We start from the raw sequence: 14,320 nt of genomic DNA on the forward strand, positions 1-14,320 counted from the left end.
TCTGGAGTCCACTTGACCATTTGCCTAGAGAAATTTAATTTGTCAATATTGAAATTACATGGGGAAAATGAAAGAATGGGAAAGCAGAAAACTGGGGGAAACCATGCTAAAATACAGTCTCTAACATTCAATTTCATTTGTTAACCCCTTCAAAAGAACAATGGGGAGGGACTGAGGTGGAAACTGCTCATTTTGTGCTTTCTAATCAAGTCCTATCACATGGTTGTGTTTGGGTTTATTTGGAAAATATATATAGTATGATAATTTAGGACTTAAGAAAAAAAGCATCTATTCAAAAGTGCCAGTCCTCCAGTTTGGGGTTGGAATGATGTTCAAAAGAGCAGAATATTATGGAGCAAAGCAAACCAAGCCAGGCAGGATTTTCTGGGATCAACAGAATGAAATGTGTCAGAAGAGGTCAGAGATTGGATAAATCCTAAGGATTACAATTTTAAAGGGAGCACAACTCAGCATCCAGCTGGGGAAAGAGCCAGGGGAGTTGATAGTTACAGTAATACACTAAATCATCCTCCAAATGTTTGGAAGAAATAAAGAGAAAGGGGAAATGAAATCCTTTTGTTTCTCTCCTTTGAGCCTGAGAGTATAAAGCCTTTGAAAGTTATTCTGGTAAAATATAGTATAAAGTGTTAATCACATGAAATTAATTCACCAAATTCTAAGTAGAAAGTTAGGTGTTGGTATTCTGTTAAAAAAACAAAACAAAACAAAAATCTAAAGAAAACAAAAATTCTGGTTCTAAATTTGTTGAACAACTAATAGGAAAGCCAGAAATCCAGTGGTGGCAGAAAAGGAGCAAGAGCTTGATTTTTGTGATTATTTAAAAGGCAGAATCAGGGATTTTGGTGCATCAAAGAACTCTTGGATAGTTTAAGGGAGAGAGAGTGCATGGAATTTTAGAACCCATGTATTACCTTTTGAGTATGACTTGTGAGTGGACAGTATGGCAATCCTATGTGTAGAAAAGAGAAAAGGTTTTTATGAAATTTCATGTCAATATAAAACAAGAACTCTTTAAAATGTAGTTTAATATATGTTGGTATAAAGCTTTATTCCCCTAAGAAAAAGCATGGAATTCCAGAGTGTTCTGATTATGTATGTGTTGTCTATGAAAGAAGGTTGAAATGTAGCAGATGACCAGAGTGCCAAATTTTTTGGCGGGGGGAGAAGAGCCCATGTCATTCCAAATAGAAGGCAATTCAAAATTTCAACTCAACAGAAAATTTACTGAGTAGTTCCTATATGCAAAGACCTGTGCCAACTGCTCCTTGGCTGCCTTTCCTTCCCAGAATTCTATAGCACTAAAGTGTCCTTGTTCCCCTCTTCTTCTTCTGAAAGCACTTTATTTCTTCAATCTGACTCAGACTTTAATTACTTTTTTGTATATGTACCTAGGAGGTTGATTCAATGAAATTTTTGGCCAATGATGATTAATGAAAAAAGATAAAAATATAGCATGGTTCTCAATACTGTGACTGTTTATGCAATGACAAAGCAGAAAAGGGGAGAAGAGATGCTAAAGGTCAGTCAGACCATCCAGCAACCTAAATTTAACTTGATGAAATTTGGTCAATGACCGACAAGTTGGTGCCATTGGAGGAATTGAACCGCACCTATATTGACATTTTCTTTATAAATAAAAACAGAAGATATGATGAAATTGAAGCTAAGTGGAAATGTCTCATAAATTCTCTCTGGAGAACCAAATAAAGGATCTGGCAGAGTGATTCTTATCATTCAGTTAATGGCAGCAAGAACATTTAATGAGGTGCTTGGTGCTCCTTCCTTGTAACCCTCATGGTGAGCGTAGGAATGGAAAGTCTCATGAAGACAGTTTTAGATAGTACACTGATATATTTAAGAGGACAAAAAGTAGAAAAATTTTATGAAGAGCAAGACTAGATCCTCGAAACAAAGTAAACATATATGTTGACACTTGATAAGGTCAAAATGAAGTTGGGCATATTAGGACAGTGAAAACTATTGTGGAAAATATGGTGTGGCATCAATAAAATAAAAGAGGCCAAAGGACTAGAGAGTGCTCAGAAGCCTCATGTCCATATATTCTGAATATTTTCTTCAGGAAGAGAGTTGAAAGGTCCTCAATTTGATCAACTTTGAACAAGTTAATAAAATGTAATGTTTTATTTATCTAAATGACATTAAAATGGTTATAGATTTAGCAATAATTTCAGAAGTAGGGGTGCATGTTAAGTAAAATTATCTATTGGTTAAAATGGTTATAAATTTAGCAATAATTTCAGAAGTAGGTGTAGGTTAAGTAAAATTATTGGTTAAAGCAATAGTCAAAATAAATAAAGATTAAAATAAAAATGTATATTAAAAAGAATATTTATATGATTATATGTTTTATCTAAAACCTACTTGAATAGGATGTAAACTTTGAAAAAGTCAAGAAGCAGTTATTAAATCACTTTTTAAAATTTTGGTTTTAATTTATGAAATAAAATAAGCATTTTTACAACATAGTAAAATAAAAAGAAAATTGTACATGAAACTGCAAATCTACTGTATACAACTTGCTATTCCTTTCAAATACACATTGAAATTATCATGGAGATTTCTTTTTTTCTTCCCTCCCCCCCACTTTCTGTCCTAGAAATGACTACTTTTAGATACAATAGATATCTATGTATCTATCATATACACACATACATATATATATATATATTTATGTGTAAAATTATCCTCTATATACTTCTATTTATTAGTTCTTTCTTTGGATGCAGATAATATCTTTTTTTCATATATCCTTTATAGTTAATTTGGGTATTTTAAATAATCAAAATAACTTCACTCAAAGCTGTTCTTAAAATAATATTGCTGTTACTGCATACAACATTCTCTTGATGCTGCTCATTTCACTCTTCTTTATTTTGTGCATTTTTCTATAATCTTTAAGCTCATCATTTCTTATAGCACAGTAGTATTCCATCACAATCATATACCCCAATGTATTCAGCCCTTCCTTAATTGATGGCATCCCTGCAATTTCCAGGTCTTTGCCACCACAAAGAGAGCTGCTATAAACATTTTAGAACTATAGGTTCTTTTCCTTCTCCCTAATTATCTTCGGAAACAGACCAAGTAGTGATATTGCTGGGTCAAAAGGTATAAGTAGTATAATAACTCTTTGAGCATAATTCCAGCAGACATAATCCCCAGCAGTGCCTGTGAGTGAGGAGGAGTGAGTACAAATCTGGTGAATGCAGTACCACAGGGAGCAAGAACATTTTCAGTATAGCATGGCTAAGGCTCAGGGGAGGAAGACAGGGGCCCTGAGGTTGAGCCCCTGTACAGAATTCAGAAAACAATAGTAAGGAGGACCTGAGGCAACATTACCCACAACTTGGGATTAAAACTTGACTATAAAAATAAGAAGTTGCCAAAAGTAAGGTAAGACAAATTAAAGATAAAAATGAGTAAGCAAAGGAAAAAAGAACCCCTCTGATAGGTACTTTGGTGTAAAAGAAGATCTGGATTCATATTTAGAGGAAGATAGTGAAGTTAAGAAAGAAACACAACCAGACACTCCTACCCAAAAGAGTCAAATGATCACAAGCCCAGAAAGGAATTTTGGAAGAACTTTAAAAGGAATTCAAAAATCAAAGAAGAGAAAGGGAGAATAAATAAGAAAAAAAGCAATTCGAGAAAATTATGAAAAGAGAGTTAACCAATTGGAAAAAGAGGTACAGAATCATAAGGAAGAAAATAAAAAGGAATTAAAAAATCAAATAAGAGAGAATGAGAAAATTCCCTTACATTTATATTTCACAATTTATTTCCAGCCATTCTCCAAATGATAGGCACTGTTCCTTTAGTTTCCAGTTCTTTAATACCACAAATAAAGATATTACTTTAAAGGCACCCAGTGATTGATTTAAAAAAAATATTCCAAAGAGAAAGATCCAAAAGAATGGACTAGATTGCACATTTACTGGCAAAAATCTTGACTAATACCTGACTAATTACTGTCCTTTAGGACTATTCCAATCAAGAGATCAATGAATCAATTATCGAGCATTCAATGAAGACCTCTTACTATTTTTCAAGCACTGTTCTAGGTGTTGAAAGACAAAAATGGAAATACTCTCTGCCTTCAAGGAACTTATTAAATATCAAGGGTGACAGAATACACACAAATTCTGTTTGTTTCAGTCATGTCTGACTCTTTGCAACCCCATTTGGAGTTTTCTTGACAAAGATACTGACATAGTATGCCATTTCCCTCTCTAGCTCAGTTTACAGATAAGGAAACTTAGGCAAATAGGCATAAATGGCTTGCCCAGTCTCACACATCTGTTAAGTGTCTGAGGTCAAATTTGAACTCAGGAAAATGAGTCTTCCTGACTCCAGGCTCTAACCACTGTGCCACATAGCTTCCCCTATGCACACATATACAAGAGATTAAACAAAATGAGTGCAAAGCAATTGGTGGAAGAGGCACTTGCAGTCTGAGTGTGGGTGGGGGGATGATGATGAGAAAAAACCTCATGTGGGAGCTACTATTTTAAGTGAACTTTGAAGGAAACTATGGATTTTAAGAGGTGGAAACTGAGAGGGATTGCATTTCAAGCAGTGAGTGAGGAGATTAGCCTCTACAAAGAGCTGGAGCCAAGATTCAGAATGTCATGTGCGTGGAAAAGGAAGAAGGAGACTGTAGAATTTTTGAAGGGAAATAATATATGATAAGTTTGGAAATGTTGATTGGAACTGTGTTGTGAAGGCTATTAGTTTTGAAAAAAGAATTATATATATATATATATAATATATACACATATAACATATACACACATATATGTATATACATATATACACATATATGTATACATATACACATATACACACACATACATACATACACACATACATACCCCCATACACATATATGGTCCAGCAGCAGAACAAACTCCCACTTTGGTCCTGTCTAAAAATATAGGGTTTGTTCTTTATTTTGAGTCCATTGCCTCTTGGGAAAGAGGTGGGTGTCATGTCTCATCTTCAGTCCACTGGACTCATGCTTTATGATTTCATTGATCAGAGTTCTAAAGTCTTTCGAAGTTGTTTTTCTCTGCAATTTTGTTGTTGTGTAAATTGTTCTTTCTGTTTTGTTCACTTCACTCTGCATCACTGGACAGTATCAAATTTCGAGTTGAGAATTTTCCCCCTCTTGTACTGCAAACAGTACAATGTCTTTACAGTTACTTTAGCTTAATCTTTTTTTTAGGCCAGTCTATTGCCATTGGCTCTCTCTCCTCACCTCTAAATCCCCCTTCCATTTGTCCATTTGTTATCCCTTTCTCTTTGGAGTTTTACTTATTATCTTTCCTGTTTTTATCTGGTTATTTAATTCTTCTGAAGAGTATTAAATTCCAAACAGAAAAATTTATATTTGATCCAAGATGTAACTGGAAACCACTGATTTTTTTTTTTTTTGAGCAGGGTAATGATATGCCCAGGCCTGTGGAATTTGATAGCTGTTAGAAGCATTCTCAATTAGATCAGGTGAGAAACAAGGATGCCCATTATCATTACTATTACAATATTGAAATATTGTACTAGAAATGTTAGCTTTAGCAATAAAAGAAAAAGAAATTGAAGGAATTAGAATATGCAATGAGGGAAATAAAACCTATCACTCTTTGCAGATGATTAGATGGTATACTTAGAGATCCTAGAGAATCAACTAAAAAACTACTTGAAGCAATTAACTTTAGTAAAGTTGTAGGATATAAAAGTGCACATAAATCATCAGCATTTCTATACATTACCAACAAAGCCCGGCAGCAAGAAATACAAAGAGAAATTCCTTTTAAAATGACTGTAGCTTTTTTTTCGGTTCCTGGTTTCCAAGATGACCAAGAAGAGGAGGAACAACGGGCGTGCCAAGAAGGGCTGCGGCCACGTGCAGCCCATCTGTTGCACCAACTGCGCTCGCTGCGTGGCGAAGGACAAAGCTGTCAAGAAATTTGTAATCCGCAACATCGTGGAAGCCGCGGCCGTCAGGGACATCTCCAAGGCCAGCGTCTTCGATTCCTACGTGCTGCCCAACTGTATGTGAAACTACATTACTGTGTGAGCTGCGCGATCCACAGCAAGGAAGTGAGGAATCGCTCCCCTGAGGCTCGGAAGGATCGAACGCCCCGGCCCCGATTCAGACCTGCAGGTGCTGCCCCCAGATCCCCTCCAAAGTCCATGTAAAGAGCTATCTGTCCATCAACATTCCTGAACCAATCAGAGGAAAATAAAATGGTTAGTCTATCTTAAAAAAAATAAAATAAAATGACTGTAGACAATATAAAATATTTCGGCATCTACTGAGACAAACGTAGGAACTCTATGAACACAATTACAAAACACTTTTCACACAAATAAAGTCAGATCTAAACAATTGGGAAAATATCAATTGATCATGGGTAGGCGGAACTAATATACTAAAAATGGCAGTTCTACATAAATTAATTTACTTATTCGGTGCCATATCTATCAAACTACCAAAAATTATTTTATTTTTTTCTCTTTTGTTAATAGTATTTTTTTCCAATTACATGTAAAGATAGTTTTCAACATTCATTTTTGTAAAATTTTGAATTTCAAATTTTTCTCCCTCCCTCCTTCCTGTCTAATCTCCCCAAGACAGCCAGAAATCTACTACAGATTATACATGTACAATCATGTTAAACATATTTCTACATTAGTCATGTTGTAAAAGAAGAATCAAAACAAAAGGTAAAAACCACTAGAAAAAAACACAAAAATGCAAAAATAGTGAAGATATTATGCTTTGATCTGCATTCAGACTCCATAGTTCTTTCTTTAGATGTGGTTAGCATTTTCCATCATGAGTATTTTGGAATTGTGTTCGATCATTGTATTGCTGAGAAGAGCTAAGTGTGTCATAGTTAATCAAAGTTAATAGTTGCTGTTGCTGTGTACAATGTTCTCCCTGTTCTGCTTGTTTCACTCAGCATCAGTTCATGTAAGTCTTTCCAGTTTTTTTCTGAAATATGCCTACTCATCATTTCTTATAGCACAATACTATTCCATTACATTCATAAACCTCAACTTGTTCATCCATTCACCAGTTGATGGGCATTCCCTCATTTTCCAATTCTTCGCCAGTGCAAAGAGAGCTGCTATAAATATTATTGTATATATATGTCCTTTTCCATTTTTATGATCTCTTGGGATACAGACCTAGAAGTTGTATTGCTACATCAAAGGGTATGCAAATTTTATAACCTTTTGGGGTTAGTTCCAAATTGCTCTCCAGAATGGTTGGTTCAGTTTACTACTCCACCAAAAAGGCATTGGTGTTCCAATTTTTCATATCACCTACGACATTTATCATTTTCCTTTTCTATAATGTTAGCCGATCTGATAGGTGTGAGGCATTACCTCAGAGTTGCTTTAATTTGCATTTCTCTAATCAATAGTGATTTAGAGCATTTTAATATGAATATAGATAGCTTTAAATTCTTCATCTGAAAATTGCCTGTCCATATCCTTTGACCATTTATCAACTGGGGAATGACTTACATTCTTATAAATTTAATTCAATTCGCTATATATTTTAGAAATGAAGCCTTTATCAGAAACTTTGGCTGTAAAAATTGTTTCCCAGCTTCCTGCTTTCCTTCTGATCTTGGCTGCATTTCCTTTGTTTGTACCAAATCATTTTAATATTAATGTAATAAAAATTATTCATTTTGCATTTTATAGTGCTCTCTATCTCTTGTTTGGCCATAAATTCTTCCCTTCTCCATAGATCTGAGAGGTAAACTGTTCCTTGCTCCACTGATTTGCTTATGGTATCATCCCTTGTGTCTAAATCATATATTTTGACCTTATCTTGGTATACAGTGTAAGATGTTGGTCTATGCCTAGTTTCTGCCATACTGTTTTCCAATTTTCCCAGCAGTTTTTGTCAAATAGTGAGTTCTTATCCTAGAAGCTGGAATCTTTGGGTTTGTGAAACAGTAAATTAGTATAGTCATTGACTAATGTACCTTGTGTACCTAACCTATTCCACTGATCCACCATTCTATTTCTTAGCCAGTATCAAATAGTTTTGTTGCTTGCCCCTTCATAATATTATTTTAGATCTGGTATGGCTAGTTCACCTTCCTTTGCATTTTTTTCATTAATTCCCTTGATATTCTTGAGCCTTTGTTCTTCCAGATGAATTTATTTTTTAAGAGAAAAATTTTTAGCTAAAAATCTTATAAAGATAAATGTTGAAAACTATCTTTACATGTAATTGGAAAAAAATAAAATACTATTAAGTGAAAAAAAAGAATTTGACGGTTCTGTGAAGGATTGCATATCATTTCCATAAAAATCTTTCTGAGGAATTAATTATGCTTTCATGAAATTTTCAGATAAATGCAAGAAAAGGTAATAGATACACTTTTGCACATGCAGTCTATAATGGTCTACCTCTATAACAGTCTATAACAGATTGCCTCTTCAGGGTTACACAACTGACTGAAAGATGGTGAGAATATAATGTCTCACTCTTTGCATTTGTTAGTTTTTTGAAGCATGTGACTTGCTAGAAGAGAGTGTAGTATTTTTTTCTTGGACAAAGTGCCCTTCACCTATGTAGGCTGTACCAAAAGTCTTAGTGCAGTTTTAACCTATTAAAGGTTGTGTTACAAGATTCCTTGATATGACTAACAAACTGATAACATCCAGGGTAGTATAAGCTGAAAGTGAAGGAGGCAAAATGTGCTCCCCTAAGGTGATCGCCAGTGTCAAGGAGTTTGCCTGTAGTGATTTCAATCAGAAAGAATGTTAAGGTAGGCCCAGGATTGTAGACTGGAGGAAGCGACCTAACTAAACTCTCCCAACATTCTACTCCCAAAACCTTTAAAATAGTTACTCAAATCAAACTGTGGAGTAGAAGAACCAACAAAAGGTCAGGGTGATACACTTCCAAACCAAGACAACATAGGAGGTCATCAAGAGAGGTCTGTGACATGAGGGCAAAAATTGGCTGAAAGTGCATGCAACAGCAACATCAGTGGTAAACCTTGGAGGTGGCCATGATGGTGGCAGCAGCAGAAGTTTTGGGAGCTCTTAGCCCAGAGATGATGATGGGGTCAGATAAATGGTTAGAAAGAGATTACAACTGGTCCTTTCTTGACACTTGGTTTAGCAGAAACTGGTTGGCAGTTCCATTGCCCATACACAATTTTGGGCCACAGTTCCAGGGTGGAGATGAGGACTTACGGTCAATCACAAAGGAGCAGGAGCCCTGGTCACAGTTACAAGTTGAAGAGGAGCACTAGTGCTTGTGGCTATAGGAGAACAGGAGACCTGGTCAGAGTTCCATGGCCAAGAAGAGCACTAGCTCTTTCAGCTACAGAGAAGCAGGGTTCTTTTTTTAGTGAAAATCAGAACAGAGACTAGGAGAGCAGTGATTTCTCCTCTTTCTGTATCTCATCACCTTGGAAGCACAGAAAACTTGCAGTTCCCCCAGAAATAGTGCTGAAAACCGAAGCATGAAAAAGCCTGAAGCTTGGGACAGTGCCTTCCCACCCCCAGGTGAGCAGAAATAAACCTTAACATAAAGTTTAAAGTAAAAAATATCCTTGGAAAATGAGCAAACAACAGCAAAAGAACTTGACAACTTGATATTCTTGAACAAGACAACTTGACAAAAAACCACTGTTGTGGCAGGGAAGACAAAGAAAAAATTCAAGAAACAACAATGTGAAAACGATTACAACCAACAAAAATTCCTGGAATAGTTAAAGAAAGAGATAAGAGTGGTAGAAGCTAAACTGGGAAAAGAAATGGAAATGATGCAAGAAAATTATGAAAAGAGAATTACAGCTTGGTAAAAGAGACACAAAACAATACTGAAGAAAATAAAACCTTTAAAAAAAAGAACTGGCCTAATGGTAAGAGAAGTGCAAAAATTCATTAAAGAAAAGAACTCTTTAAAAAGCAGAATAGACCAAATGGAAAATTAACCAAAGAAAAGAAACTCTGAAGAAAATACTGGTAAAATTGTAAAAGAAGCACAAAAATCACCAAGGAAAAGAAACTCTTTAAAAAGCAGAATTGGCCAAATGGGAAAAGTGGCACAAAAAGCTCACTGGAGAAATAATTCCTTAGAGGTTATAATTTAGCAAATAAAAACTAATGACTCCATGAGACATTCAGAAACAATATAACAAAGACAAAAGAAGGGGGGAAGAAGAAAATGTAAAATATCTCATTGGAAAAAACAGCAGGCTAGGAAAAAATAGATTGAGGAGAGAGAATTATTGTATTACCTGAAAGCCATGATAAAAAAGGTCCTAAATACCACATTTCAAATAATTATAAAGGATTATTGCCCTGATATTTTAGATCTAGAGGGTAAAACAGAAATTGAAAAAATCTACTGGTCATTTTTGGAAGAGATCCCAAAATGAAAATTCTTAGGAATATTATAGCCAAATTTCAAAACTCCCAGGTTAAAGAGAAACTACTGCAAACATCCAGAAAGAAACAATTTAAATATCATGGTGTCATAGTCAGGATCACACAAGCTTTAGCAGCTTCCACTTTAAATGAATGAAGGGCTTGGAACATGATATTTGAGAAGGCAAAGAAGCTAGGATTATAATAAAAAATAACCTACCCAGCAAAATTGAGTGTAATCCTTCAGAGGTAAAATAGATATTTAATGAAATTGTAGATTTTAAAGCATCACTGATGAAAAGACAAGAGCTGAATAGAAAATTTGACATTCAGACATGAGTGCGAAAAATGTATAAAAAGGCAAATCTGAAAGAGGAATCATCAGGGACTCAATAAAATTAAACTATTTGCATTCTTATATGGGAAGATAATAGCTGCAATCCCTACTAATTTTATTATTATTGGGGCAGTTAGAAGTAGTCTACAAAGAAAAAATATTTCAGTGTCAGATAATTTTGTTGGGGTGATTTAAAAAAATAACATATGAGGAAGAGCAATGTACTGGGAAAAGGGAGAAGAGAACTAGAGTGGGGGAAATTATTTAACATAAAAGAGGAATGCCAGGAAGAACTTTTACAATGGAGGGATAAGTAGGAATGGGAGTGGTGGTGGACAATGCTTGATCCTCAGTCTCTTCGGAGTTGGTTCAAAGAGGAAAACTCACACACACACACACACACACACACACACACACACACACACACACACGTACATATATACATACATACACGCACTCAACTGTGGTATAGAAATTTATCTTACCCAACAGGTTAATAGGAGAGGAAGGGGATATGAAAAGGTGGGGAAGGGAATGATAAAAGAGAGGGCAGATTAAAGGAGGCAGTGGTCAGAAGCAAAAGAGAGTTTTGAGGGGGGAGCATATAAAAAGAGAGAAAGAAGGATAAAAAGAAAATAGGATGGAGGAAAATACAATCATGATAAGTATGGATCTGAATGTTATGAGCTCACCCATAAAATGGAAGTGGATAGCAGAATGGATTAGAAAACAGAATCTGACAATGTGTTGTGTATTTATGAAAGACACACTTGAAAGAGAAAGACACACAGAGTTACAGAAAGGAGATGGAACAGAGTTTATTATGGTTCAGCAAAAGTTAACAAAGAAAGGCTAAGTTAGCAATGATGATTTTAGAGAAAGTAAAAGCCAAAATAGACCTATTTAAAAGAGATAATCGGGGAAGCTAAATTTTGCTAAAAGGTACCATAGATAATGAAGTAATATCAAAAATTTTTATAGCAAGTTTCCCTGATAAAAATCTCTTTTCTCAAATATATAGAGAACTGAGTGAGATTTATAAAAAAAACAAGTGCCTTTCCTTAATTAATAAATTGTCAAGGATATGAATAGGTAATTTTCAGAAGAAGACTAAAGCAATCTATAGTCATGTGAACAATGTTCTAAATCACTATTTGTTGGAGAAATGAAAATTAAAATAATTCTGAGGTACCACCTCACCCCTATCAGAAATGACAAATGCTGGAATAGATGAGGGAACATACTAATGAACTATCGATGCGGTTGTAAACTGGTCTAACCATTCTAGAGAATTATTTGGATCTATGCTCAAAAGGGTTATAAAACCGTGCAGACCCTTTGACCTAGCAATAGGTTTATACCCCAGACAGACCAAAGATAAAGGAAAAGAAACTATATGTACAAAAATATTTATAGCAACTCTTTTTGTAGTGGCAAAGGAATAGAATTGAGAGGATAGAGAGTGCCTGAACAAGTTGTGGCATATGATTATGAGGGCAGCCTATTGTGCTATAAGAAATGATGAGGGGAATGGTTTTTAAAAAGTGATAACCTAAATAAACTGATGCAAATTGAAGTGAGCGGAACCAGGAGATCATTATATATAGTAATAACAATATTGCAATGATGGTCAGCTGTGAAAGATTTAGCTATTCTAATCAATACAATGATTCAAGAAAATTCCAAAGGATTCATGATGAAAAATACAATCCATCCCCAGAGAAAGAACTGATGAATTCTGAGTGCAAATTGAAGTATAGTTTTCTCATTTTCTCTGTTTTCTTGCTTTCTTGTCATGGTATAATGAATATGGAAAGATTTTTCATGATTTCATCCATATAATTAATATCATACTGTTTGCCTTCTCAATGGGTAGGAGGTGAGAGAGAGAGAGAGAGAGAGAGAGAGAGAGAGAGAGAGAGAGAGAGAATGGGAGAGAGAGTGAGAGAGAGAGAGAGAATGAGAGAGAGAATGAGAGAGAGAGAGAATGAGAGAGAATTTGGAACTCAGATAAAATTTTGAAAATAAATAAGAAATAGTTTTCATAAAAGAACATTTATTATCAATGGTGAGGTTCTCCACATCTTTAGATTATGTTGTACAAATGGTTTTGATTCCTACAACATTACTGCATTAGGTAGGACTGAGATTTCTGAGAAGACAAAGTTTTACACTTTGGATAAATTGTATAGAACACATATTTCTCAGATTATGGCATACAGATGCTTGCACAGACTATTAAATTAGTCTCTGTCTGTTTGTCTGTCTGTGCCTTTCTCTGTCTCTGTCTCTCTGTCTTTGTCTCTCTCTGTTTCTCTTTGTCTGTGTGTGTCTCTCTATCTGTCTCTGTCTGTCTGTCTTTCTCTATCTCATAGTCTTTGTGGAGTCCAATGTGATACTTGCTGTTCCAGAAGCCCATATCTCTAGGTTTAGAATTATTTAATCTAATCGTTTTTCTAAAGCATAAGTCTGACCATGTCATGCCATGTTCCATGCTCCTCCACAACCTCAGTGAGCTTGATGGACTCCCTACTATCCCCGGAATCAAATATATGCTCCCTTATTTGGCATTTAGAGCTCTTCATAACCTGGCCTCTTTGTAAATTTCCCAGTTTCCTTACTCTTTTCCACATACTTTCCACTCCAGCAACACTGAGCTATTTCAAATCCTTAGATGTGACACTCCATCTCCCATTTCCATGTTTGCATTAGATGACCCCGAACCTGGAATACTTTAGTCTCTGCCACCACTCTTCCCCCTATTGTCTTCTTCTCTGGATTCCTTCAAGATTCAAATCAAATGCCACTTGCTCTTGGAGATCTTTCCTAATATATCCAGGTACTAATAATTTGCACCTTGACTTTTGATTTTGATAGCAACTGCAGCTCTTCCCATCCATATCCTAGGGTAGCATGGACACTGTCTGTGTGGGATGTGTTGTGTAAAGGAAAGAGCAATACATTTGAAATCAGGAGATGTATAGTGCTTACTATCTATGTTAACTTTCAAAAGTTGCTCAATTTCTTTACGTCTCAATTATCTGCTCTGTAAACTGAGGACATGAGGTTAGTTGATCAATAAAGTCTTTTCCTAGGTCTTAATCCTATGGTTCTATGAATGATATTGAATGCAGGGTATGGAGGAATAAAGATGTCAAAATATTAAGGGAAAATAAATAATGGATGATTCTGAAGTTTAGAGTGCATTGTAGCCTCCTTTTAGCTTATAGAAACCCCGATTGACCATATAGTAAGACATCCGTGCAAATCTATTTTAGATCTCATGACATAATGGTAATTGATAGGAGCAAATTTGGAAATCTGTCCTTCTCATCTACCCACATGAGCCAAATTCAATAATTGTTGTTGCAGTTTAGACTTTCCTATGATCAGCAGCAGGTACTGGGGCTGAGAAAATGAGATTTCTGAAAGTAAAGCAGATTATGCTATAGGGAGGAGAGGGTAAGGAAAGAGCCTCAGAGACAAAGAAATTTAGTGTGAGACCTTTAGAAGAGTGCTACCTTAGAA

At 35.3% G+C, this 14,320-nt stretch overlaps 1 pseudogene; it reads left to right on the plus strand.

Moving 5' to 3' along the window:
- Positions 1-5,893: 5,893 nt before the first annotated feature.
- On the plus strand, positions 5,894-6,240 carry LOC118839368 (annotated as a pseudogene).
- The last annotated feature ends 8,080 nt before the right edge of the window (positions 6,241-14,320 follow it).

The sequence above is a fragment of the Trichosurus vulpecula genome, chromosome 2 (genome assembly GCF_011100635.1).
Source record: "Trichosurus vulpecula isolate mTriVul1 chromosome 2, mTriVul1.pri, whole genome shotgun sequence".
In the NCBI taxonomy this organism is placed as follows: Eukaryota; Metazoa; Chordata; class Mammalia; order Diprotodontia; family Phalangeridae; genus Trichosurus; species Trichosurus vulpecula.